Genomic DNA, 12,326 nt, shown 5'->3' on the forward strand with positions numbered 1-12,326 from the left:
CGTTGATAATCAATCCCCCGTTTTTGTTTCAGCGAACCACGTGTCCATAATTTTATATTGTCATTTACAAGACGACCAACGTTGTTGCTATTATTATTTTTATTATTATTACTATTATTATTTTTTTAACAAGTAAAATTAAAGTTTTTACGTTGTGACATAAAGTTGGGCGTTAGATATTTTTTGTGCGTGTGTGATTTGGTTTTATTTTTAACATAATAATGGCGTTAAATACACAACGCAGTCATTCAAGACAGATGATTTGTGGCTATTATTGTATTTCCAGACCTCAAGACGAACCTGCGTGGCTGCTTCACAGGGCGAAATTGACCATGTTTTCACTATAACCACCGGCCAGTTTCAAGAAAAAAAGTAACGCTTCATATAATGTGATTAATTTTATTAGCACCGTGAAAACTGTAAAAGAAAATATTACATTTAATAAGGAATACATTTTAATATGAATTTCCTAAAGAAACTTGATAAGTTCTTGAGATAAATTAATGAATGTCAATTACAATGTTCTCTCTCAAGGGGTAGTAGTCAAAATGATGTGGAATCGTTCTAGCCTCTTTCCCTACTTCCGTTTCGAGTCCGCAGACGATCAGGGGATACAAACAACTGGTTATAAGAAAAGGGGTGAGGGGTTATTGAAATTGATAGGACTACTTTTGTTGCAGCCACACACACTCACACCCACCCCCACCCACCCACACACACACACACACACACGCACACACACACACATATATATATATATATATATATAAATTTGGGGAGAACAAAACTTAATTGTAGCTATTAAAAAAAGAGAGTTTTTTGTTGTATCCATGATAAAAAGAAGACTAATATATATATATATATATATATATATATATATATATATATATATATATATATATATATATATATGTGTGTGTGTGTGTGTGTATATGTGTGTGTGTGTGTGGGTGGGTGTGTGGGTGTGCTAAAGAGAGTGAGTGTGCGTCTATGTATATACTAATTTATCACGTTTCTTGGTTCAACCTGAGAATACGCACTTAAGAAATCTTATTCTGTATTAACACGACGTAGACGTCACTCTTAATTCGGATGCACCGCGTGAGTAAAGGGAAATTTATTTCCCATAAGCGTAACTGTAATGCAATGCGATAAAATAAGCACCACCAGGAAAATAAAGAAATATTGAAAACTAGCTGGGTCCCCCGGCATTGCTCGGGACCGTATGAGAAAAATTTTACACACCTGTTATTCTTAGGATAGTGGGATTGTTTAATACCTATGTATATTTGCCATCTTGAGGAAAAGAATAGTTTAACTATTCTAGTATTATAGTATTATATGTATGAAATAAGTGTACCTTTCTGAGGGTAGAAAATCTACAGCACTTGGAAAAAAATGTTCGGTAATGTATAAAACATATTAAAAATAATTTATATAATTTTCTGTTGTAATAACTTTTCTGTATGTCATAGGTAAGAGTTTGTTCGTTTATACATCAGAGATCTATAGTAAAAAACACCTTATTTATAATTTAAAAGTTATACTACCCGAATATATTACATGTTTTTCAGTTTTAGTAACTTATTTGCACGTCACAGGTAGGGTTTCCTTTGTTTTTCATATGAGTACTATACAGCACATGTATGTTATTTCTTGGACAGGATAATTTATAAGTAGGGCATTTCTAAGATATAGATGAAACTACTCGATAATTTTACATAATTTTCTGTTGCGCTAACTATAATGTGAGTCACAGGTGATAGTTATTTTGTTTTTACCTCGGAGTGCTGTAGTGGAGAAGCACCTTATTTCTCATATAAATGTAATACTACTAGAATATATTACATGATGGTCGATTTTGATTATTTTTACGTACGTCGCAAGTAAAATTCCGTTTGTTTTCTTATGGGTACTATACTGTACAATCACCTTATTTCTTGTGTGAGATACGGTACAAGTATTCTTTTCGAATTAAAAATGAAAGAGCTCAATACTTTTATGAAGTTTTCTTTTGTGCTAAATTTTTTGTGCGTCAGGGTAAGTTTTTTTTTGTATCTGGGTGCTATAGCGAAGAAGCACATTATTTTATGCAAGTCATACTACTCAAATATTTAATGTGATGTGCGGTTTTAATAACTTATGTACGTCACGGGTAATACATTCTTTGTTTTTTTTTTCATGTGAGTACTATACTGCACATCTACATTATTTCTTGGGTAGGATACTCTGCAAGTATCATATTTCTAATATAAAGATGAAACTACTCGATGATTTTACATAAGTTTTTCATATGAGTACTATACAATACAAGTACCTTACTACTTGAATAGATTTCCTTGTACACATAAATACATTAACGAGGTAAGTGACAAGTGTATGTGATTTTTGCAATATGATATCTATAAACATATACAAATATATACATTGCATATAATTCATACTGATCAGTTAATTAGTTTTGGAGTGGTCCAAGTCGCACATAATCAAAATAATTAAAATAATAAATGATCGGTTAACTAGTTTAATAGTGAATGTAATTCATTGAAATATATAATCATATACGCGTAAATCAAATTCATAATGATGGTTAATTACTTTAGGAGTTAATCCAATACATGCAAATGTATACACATATACACATAATTAAAATTAATAGTGATCAGTTAATTATTTTAGGAGTGAATCCAAAAAATATAAATATACATACATATACATATAATTAAAATTCATAATGATCGGTAAATTATTTTAGGAGTGAATTAAATACATACAAATTTATAGACATTGACACATAAATAAAATTCATAATGATCGGTTAATTAGTTAAAGAATTAATTAAATGCATATAAATATGTAATAATATACACATAATTAAAATTAATAATGATCGGTTTCTAGGCTTAGGAGTAAATACAATGCATAGAAATATATCCTCATATACATATACACAAACATTATAATGATCGGTTAATTAGTTTAGGAAGGAATTCAACACAAAATTCTATTACTGGATCTATTTACATGATTATTGGAATGCAACAAAAAAGCTGATATGTAATATATCCTATATATTTGGAATATGACATTTTCTTTATATACAGTAAACCATTTTTCTGTATTTTTATATAAAAGTGTTCTTGTATAATTATTACGTTACATTTAAAAATTAATAATATTAGATTATATAAAAAAAGAGAAAAGAAATGGTAGAGATCGAACACGCAACACGGATATTAGTAATCGATTACGTTACGCATTGCTCCAAACAGACAACTGCTTTCATATGTTAATTTATTTCATTTCAGACTATTATTCTCATCTTTATTAGTTGTTGTCTCACGACGTTTCGGCCAACTATTCCTCTGGCCTTCCTCAGGGGCCCGTGGCACAGTTGATAGAGACGTTGAATCTCTATGGTTCCAGATGCCCATTGTCTGAAGATAGCGGTTTCAATCCTACCCAAAGCCGGGCAGAAGCTTACTTGGCCAAAACTTTCTGAGACGACAACAGCTATGGATGGCAATGATTGCTGAGAATGCAGTTAGGAGATTCTAAGTTCCTATCCGTCGCGGTTACGACCAGACAAAAGCCAGAGAAATAGTTGGCCGAAACGTCGTGAAACGGCAACAAATAAAGATAAGAATAATACTCTGCAATGAAATAAATTAATATAAATAATACTCATCTGAATAATGAATTCCAATTAAAATAATACATGCTTCCATATGCTTGTACATTTACTAAATAAATAAATCTCTGCTGCAGATCGTGCGCATGCGCAGAACGACGGTAGAGGCGATGCTCGTAAAGTTATTATTTCTATCAACTTTGACCCCCTTATCTGAAGGCCTTAACAATTTTTTAAATCAGTTTTAATCAATTAAACCTCTACTTAAATTCTGCACGAAACATGCAATTTTTTGTGCTCTTGCACAACGTCTAACGATCATCCGTCTAGGAGGAGATACACATTGAAAAACGGAGACAGGCACACACAGAGAAAGATGGTTAGATTTAATATATTAGACTCTTAAAAATGTAAATTATTTATGAGTTGCGAGAATTGGCCCAGTAACCGAGCCCCAAACTCTAGATCCAAATCGTGTGTTGTCATATAGAATAAGGATTACCAACGTTCACGAGTGGTACATTGACAGGCACATGCCAGTATACTATCCAATAATAAATGTATATTAATATATATATATAAATATAAATATATATATATATATATATATATATATATATATATATATATATATATATATATATATATATATATATATATATAAAAATGTGTGTGTATAAGTGTGTGTGTGTTGATCACTATTTGGAAGCACCAACGATAAGTGTGTAATATTACTTCGGATCAAACAGAAGCATAGACCATTAGATAACTGCCAAGTTAAAAGAATTACAACACCTCTCCACTGCGACACCTTAACAACGCTAAATTGTACGTCTCTTCTTCTCCTCTCCCTACTCTCTTCCTTCATCACACCATATATTATAAAACTAATGTAAGTTTAACTTCCAGTTCAATATCTCTATTTTTTGTTCTGAAAGGGTTCCATCCCTCAATTGAAAGGTGTATGTATATATGAAACCAACATTTTAGTATAATAAACAGATTGTATATATATATATATATATATATATATATATATATATATATATATATATTTATAAATAGGTGTGTGTATTTATACATATATCTATATATATATATATATATATATATATATATATATATATATATATATACAGAGAGAGAGAGAGAGAGAGAGAGAGAGAGAGAGAAAGTGTTTTTACTTTTAACATTGCCCTCCTATATGTTTATGATTCCGCTGATTGTCCTTAAAAAATAATAAAGAATATTTCAAGTAAATGGCCACAGTGACTAATTATTCAAGGATTCACACAACAGGCATAACACCCATATATGTTTAGGAATTCGTAATAGAGAGTAATTAGAATGGACACGGAATTTTTGTACAAAAGTATTGTGTTGACTTTAAATCATAGGGATATATATATATATATATATATATATATATATATATATATATATATATATATATATATATATATAAAACAAATCATCTAGCAGTAAATGTAGAGTAGTTATCAAGAAGAACAACAGCCGACGCAATAAAAAAACATAATTATAAAATTAATAAAAATAAAAAAGTGTCTTCAATGCTTACGTGATAATTATGGACTACTTGCAGAAAAACAGCAAGAACGCTATAAATATTACACTTGTTCCGCTATATATAGACGAAAATTTCTCGAAAGAGGGAAAAGTTGAAAAATTTTGCTATCGCATTGATCGACTACAAGACCCTTCAAGCATAGGTAAGATATTGCCTGAAAATGTACAATATAACGAAACGGTTTTCAATTTTATTAAAATGGAAGGAAAACATTGAGAAAAAAAAACTGACAACAGTTGATTTACAATGCATACCAAGAGATTGAAAAAAACAAAACACAAACCTTTCTACCAAGAAGATTTCCTGTAAGCCTTCTTAGTAATCCTTACTATAATAATCATAACCAAACATAATCAAATTTTACTGGGATACTTGGCCTTCGGGACAAGATCAAATTGATTATATGTTCTTCAGAGGCTGCACTTCTATTTCTTGTTCTCTTTCGGTGGAGGAGAAATCCTTCTCGACTGAGACAATTTTTGTACCTTTTCTCCACGTAAAAAAAAAACGATCCTGGTGTCTAACTCTGCCCCCTGAGGAGGCATAGTAAATAGGTACTATAATAAACATAACCATAGTGCACTTGCACAATATATAAATAAAATGCATACTGAATACAAGTACATTAATACATATTTAAAAATAATTTGAACAATTTAATATACATGGACGATCGAAACTATTTGCAAGAACCAAAAAGGAAATAAAGACTTTAATAGACATCACCAGGCTCTTCAGCTAGTATATCAAAATTGAATTCGCTATGAAAAAGTTTGCACCGCTAGATATAAGAAGAGTACAACTTGAGATTATTGAATGCATTAAAATATGCAGTCACGCGGCGACCATGGCACTCATAAACATAATGCCTACATATAATTGTAAATTCTGGAAGTCGCCTTCATCGAAGTAGCAAATTGACTATCGAAATTAGAATACAATCTTTCTGAAAAACAATCATTCTCGAAGACACATGATTATATAATAGAAACGTAATAACTGTATAAATGTATCAACAGTATCACGAGTTAGATTAGCTGCCTCGTTTATATGTTGGATATGAAGATATAAGAATTATGACCTTGCAATTTGCACTACACCATAATGATTACACCGTCCAACGTTACGCCTGAAAACAAATGATATAGAATGCTTTGCACTAGAGACTTTGTGAATTACCCTAAAAAAATTAATATAAAATTCAGGAGACTTAAATGATAATTAACGTAGCAAGAGGATGGACAACACGGATAACATTTCGACAAGAAATAACAAATATGAGAATAGAAACAGTTACACCGACAATCCATTTAAATGACAAGAGGAGAATATATTTAGCTAATGCAAACAATTGGATGACAAAATAAATCAAAAAAAAATTGAACATGAAACTAAATATCTAATAAGAGTCGGAGGAGAGAACGCGATAAGAAACAACAGTATAAAAGTAAATATAAATGTAGGCTCTGTTGACAAAGCAAAGGCAGAAGGGACCACATATTAAGCGAACACAACGAGATAGGAAATAAGCAACGAGAACAGATATTATCATGTATGGGAGGCAATACGCTGTGAATTATGCAAACAAATGCATTTTGAACAAAAGGAGAAACGACAGAAGCATAAATCAGCAGCACTACATGCAACGACAAATATAAACTCCTATGATATATTATCCTACAATAGATGAATGCCTCCAAACAAAAATATGTATCTATATTTTAAAACAGAATTGCATGGATTACTAAAAAATAACAACGTTTATACAAAGACCACCAAAAATAAAGACGATGTAAAAACAGTTACACATATAAGCTCCTTACCGACTATGAGGAAAATTATAACTGCACGTGTGAGTGAACATATTTGATATGTATTATACCTAGCAGTCAACTGTCAGAAGAACAAAAAGAATGGCGTAAATGTAAAAGAGAGACACACGACATTTTGCACAAAATCTGGAGAATCCGGAGAGAGGTAGAAAATAAAAAGACACATCGGCATTACATGCATTGATTACAAAAAAAAAAATGCCTACAATAAAATTCCACAAATATGGATAATTAGATTGCTTCGAGTGTACAAAATGCCTGACAAGATTATTGACATTATTAAGAATTCAATAGAAACATTGGAGAACAGAACTGACAACTGCAGGAACGCATTAATTGATATAAGAATACAGAGAAGTATACACCCTGAAAAATACATTCATTTTTCAAATAAAATTCTAAACTAAATCTGTAGTGGTGTTTTATATAGAGAGCAAAATTGATTTTAAACAAAGCCACAGGTTAGTATACATTCTCGAACACATAGCGAGTTTAATGGATAGTTTAGCGTTTTATCCACATTATTTTCCACCAACTATACTCTTTTAAATAAGAGAAAATTTAATTATGCTAGAATTGGAAATTAAAACTGCGAGAATTTGTGGTTAAATTGCGGACACATGGGGACTAATATTGAGTGCGTTTTTTTTCCATATGGTGAATGCATACCAAAATATCTACTGTCTATTTTTTAAAATACCAAGAAACAAATATGAAAATGTTGAATGTCAACGTTTGATACAAATTTTACAATATACTACAATGACGCAACGCGAATCACATCAGTATATTAACACATTTAAACCAATTTTAACAGAAAAATGAATCACTAAACATTAAAATGTAATTTTCGAAAACCTGTTAATTATTAAAGAAACATATATCTTAATTATATAAAGAAACATATATCTTATATCTTAAGTTTAGAATATTAACCAAACATATGTTCGTGCGTTTTTTCACGTCCTGGGAACAAGAAAACAATTCTTGAAGAATTATCGTAATTTACCGAAAATGAACACTACACAGTCAATACTTAAGGAACCTACAAAACAGCAATAATATTACAAAAAAATAAAGAATATATTATAATTTGGAACGGTTGATTATAATGTTAAAGTTTTTTATTAAATATATTCTTTTTAAATGGGTAACAAGTCAATAAATATTTTCATACTACTTTATATATCGTCTGATTTCATATCTACCATAACAGTTAGTAGGAAAACCAACTCTAAAAAATTAAACTAACAGAGACTTCTAAGATTTATATAGTTATGCGGGGCGGGGTGAGTGAGATTTTCATTTAAAACGCCTTTTGTAAAAATGCTATATTACTCCATTCCATATTGATATATAAGCTTTGAATACTAATAATGAATTTATGAAAACGACACTTATTAAATTTTAAGGAACAAAACTATATTTTCTATTATTGTTCTGGTTTAATTTTCTTCGAATTAACTCTCACATGGAAGCCGTGAAAAAAAGGAAACGTTCATGAACAAAATTGAATTGTTCATTTTTGCATCCATCACACACACACACACACAAACACACATATATATATGTATATATATATATATATATATATATATATATATATATATATATATATATATATATATGTGTGTGTGTGTGTGTGTGCGTGTGTGTTTGGGTGTGTGTCTATGTGTGTGTGTGTTGAGCAAAAGAATGTGGTAGTAGGAAGGCAGGCCCAACCTCGTTCCATGCAGCAGGAAATCCCCGGAAAAAAAACACGGGACGCCCTTGCCGTATGGACAACCGTAGGAAGTGAAGTAGGTTCAAGTTAAAGCTAAGCAATCGAAAAGATGTGGTGACTTTCGAAAATATCGGCGAAAAAACGACCCCTCCTTGTAGGAAACTGCCAGTTGAGGGTTAATCTTCAAAACGATATAGATCTTTTGAAAGTTCTTCGCCTCTTTCGAAAGTTTTAGGCAGACATGAAAACATACACACATACATAAATGTATATATTTGTAGCTCAAAGTTCGACCAAAGCGATTAAAAAGCTTGCCCTATCTTTGAATACACTCTATGTAAAATTACAAAAGTTTAGAAAGAAATTGTCTTAGTAATTTGGTACAGACCGTAAAGGTCAATGTTTTTTTTTATTTTGACCCTAATAATGATCCCTTACCATTTATTGTTTTCAGCTCAAATAAAATTATTAAGTTAAATACCTGCCCAAGAGACCTATATCTTAAATTTTGATTGTTTCTACCGAAAAGATGCGGAAGAGTTTTTTTAGGGTTCTCAAAAGTAAAATAGTTGTATGTTGACCCCTTAACATCCGAATTTCTGACCAAAAACGGATTACTTAGATTTTCCTAAATCTCAATAACAAGAATATCACATTTCGAATCTGTAGACCGAAAATTGACAGATTTACTGGGTACCGAAATGTAAACAGATAGACACAGAGAGACAAACACTTTAACGTTTATATGTATATATATATATATATATATATATGCATACACCCTCCACACACTTAATATATATATATATATATATATATATATATATATATATATATATATATAAAATATATTTGTAACTATTTACATACAGTCTAGTTTCGTTGTATCACAACTCATCAGTGCCGTTAGACTAGCATCTCTCTCAAGCCAAGGATTGAACCTAGAACCGTCGTGTTGACAGTCGACGGTTCTCCCAATTTCAAGGCAATTGAATTGACCCCCGTAAATAACTCGTTAGAATGTCTATTTAAATAGACACCCGCCACCATCTTTATAGTGCTCAAATCGTCTGTTCGTAAACAAACAAACAAACAACGAGCTTCGCATTTTCAGCCAATTAAGTAGCGGGTGAGATTATTTACGACAGTGCTCTACCCAAAGAGGGGAGCTTTTTAAAAATATATTTGTATTTGTATATATATTTATATATATATATATATATATATATATATATATATATATATATATATATATATATATATATATATATATATATATATATATATATATATAAACCGGCAACCCTGGACTGCCAGGCGAAAAATATTCCTAAATAGGATTTTTTTTTATTATTGCTCATTTATCTGGCGACATTTTAAACACTAAATATAAAAGTTAAATAGCTATCTTTCGGTTTTGATTGTAGCTGATGTCAACAAAAACATACTGTTTCTTTATGTTCTCTAATATTACTCTTTGAGTACAATATTATACATAATGAGCCGTTTTATAATCATCACAGAATACACGCAACGGATATCCAGCTAGTACGGAAACTCTTTTAGCATTCATCATAAAACCTCAGATAAACGACGAAAATTTTTTTCAGTGCTTAAAGGTTATGAAATAGTATTATGCTATGTGGATGCTCATTGCTTTTAATGTAAATATTTCTGTAACAGTAATTACATAGTGTGATCTTATGAATATTTTAACACATATAACTATCCTTTGTCTTTACGGGAGAGTCATAAAACAAAAAAAAACGAGAGAAAAGAAGGAAATACCTTGTTTTCCTTACATTTGGAGGGTTTTCACAGATTTCACTAAAGCAGTATTGGTGAGAATCTGCTTGGTTATGAGAGAATACATTGCCTAATGTTAAAAATATTTTATAAGGAATTTCAAGACCAAATCAAATTTATATAGTATTTGATGTTTGTTGATGCCGATTCTCTAAATACACCATACTGAAACGAAGTATTTATATTTTAGTAAAAATGCCAATTAATTTTGTTTATTATAATTTGGTATATACTTAAATATTTATAATTATTTCCCCCTGCTATCTTTGTTTAAAGAATTATTTAACACTTGTCAACGAACAGCCAAGTGTGTACAATTTAAAAAGTATAGTAAATCATAGTATAATAAATTTGGAGATATCATATAAATAATACAAACACAAGTTATAAAATATGGTCAAGTATAACACCGTTAATGCAAATTTATCTCTAAAACAAAGCACGTTATTTTCTACGTTAATATGAGTATGAAACGATATACCTTATAATAATGCTTAACAGATCCTAACACTAGATAACTCGTACTGATTAATAAAACAATTTTATCAACCACGGCCTTTACAAAGCAAGAAACTATGACTGGCAAGAGAGAAGAAAAAATAAGGGTACATTGTTATTAGGCTTAGAAAATAAAGTCTTTGCTTAAGTGAATTACCTCCCCTTTCTACCGGATAGATTTTTTCCTCTTCAAAGAAATCTCGAGTAATTTGTAGACAATTGGGTTTATGTTCACTATCGGAGACGGCTTTTAAATAATCCCCATATACAAGACGCATATAGAACGTTCATTGCGTATATGTACACGAGAGTTCCTTCAGAGTAAGTAAAGATGGGGACCGTGGCACATGTGGTGATGTTTGCGGACCTGTTATAATGTTTAGTTTTCCTGCATGGCGGTATTTATAGTAAGCATTTGAATCAGGTAGAGTGTTTTCAAAATATATCAATACACAATATATCTGCATTTGTTTTTCACGATGTCTAGTTTAACAATTTACTTGTCAAACTTAACTGCATATAATTAATATGGACCCAGCAAAAACTTTAGAGATCCGAAGTTTCCTGTTTCCTTTTGACATATGATTGATTTAAAGCAACTGGCACGACGAACTCGAGCGTAATACGAGTTTTCTTTACAAACAAAGGAAAATAAACTAAAAATCAGCAATACTACAAATAAACCGAAAGAAGAAAAACAACATAAAACAAAACAAAACAAAACAACACTGGATTTCAACAAACTTCGAATTAACGACAACGAAAAAATACGCCGATTACATAACACGATTAAATTAAAACTGCAAAGAACTTCTGATTAAAACAAAATTCGGCCGGAAACTATTTGCTAAAAATAAAATTCGAAAAAAAAATATTGACTCATTGTAAGTAAAACTTTCTTTTTGTTTGTACCTCAACTACATCAATGTTATAGTCATGTGAAGTTGCAAGGAGTGCTTCTATATAAAAAAAAATGAAAAAAATACTGAAGGATTTTTGCGTTGCCTGTCTCTGAAAGGCGAACGACATTGAGTGCTTATTGGAAAAAAAAGGCTCACCTTTGCAAGGGTACAATAACTAAGTTTCTAACTCCTTGTCTTTCACAGATGATATATTACATGATTGTTTAAGTTAAAAAAAAAAAACGTTCAGCAGACAACTTGGTGGTAAACGCGTTATTAGCAGACCGCTAGGAAATCTGTATGGGCATCAAATGTTCACTATTAAATGAGGATTTATTACACTTGG

The sequence above is a fragment of the Euprymna scolopes genome, chromosome 27 (genome assembly GCF_053919585.1).
Source record: "Euprymna scolopes isolate OS-2025 chromosome 27, ASM5391958v1, whole genome shotgun sequence".
Classification (NCBI taxonomy): Eukaryota; Metazoa; Mollusca; class Cephalopoda; order Sepiida; family Sepiolidae; genus Euprymna; species Euprymna scolopes.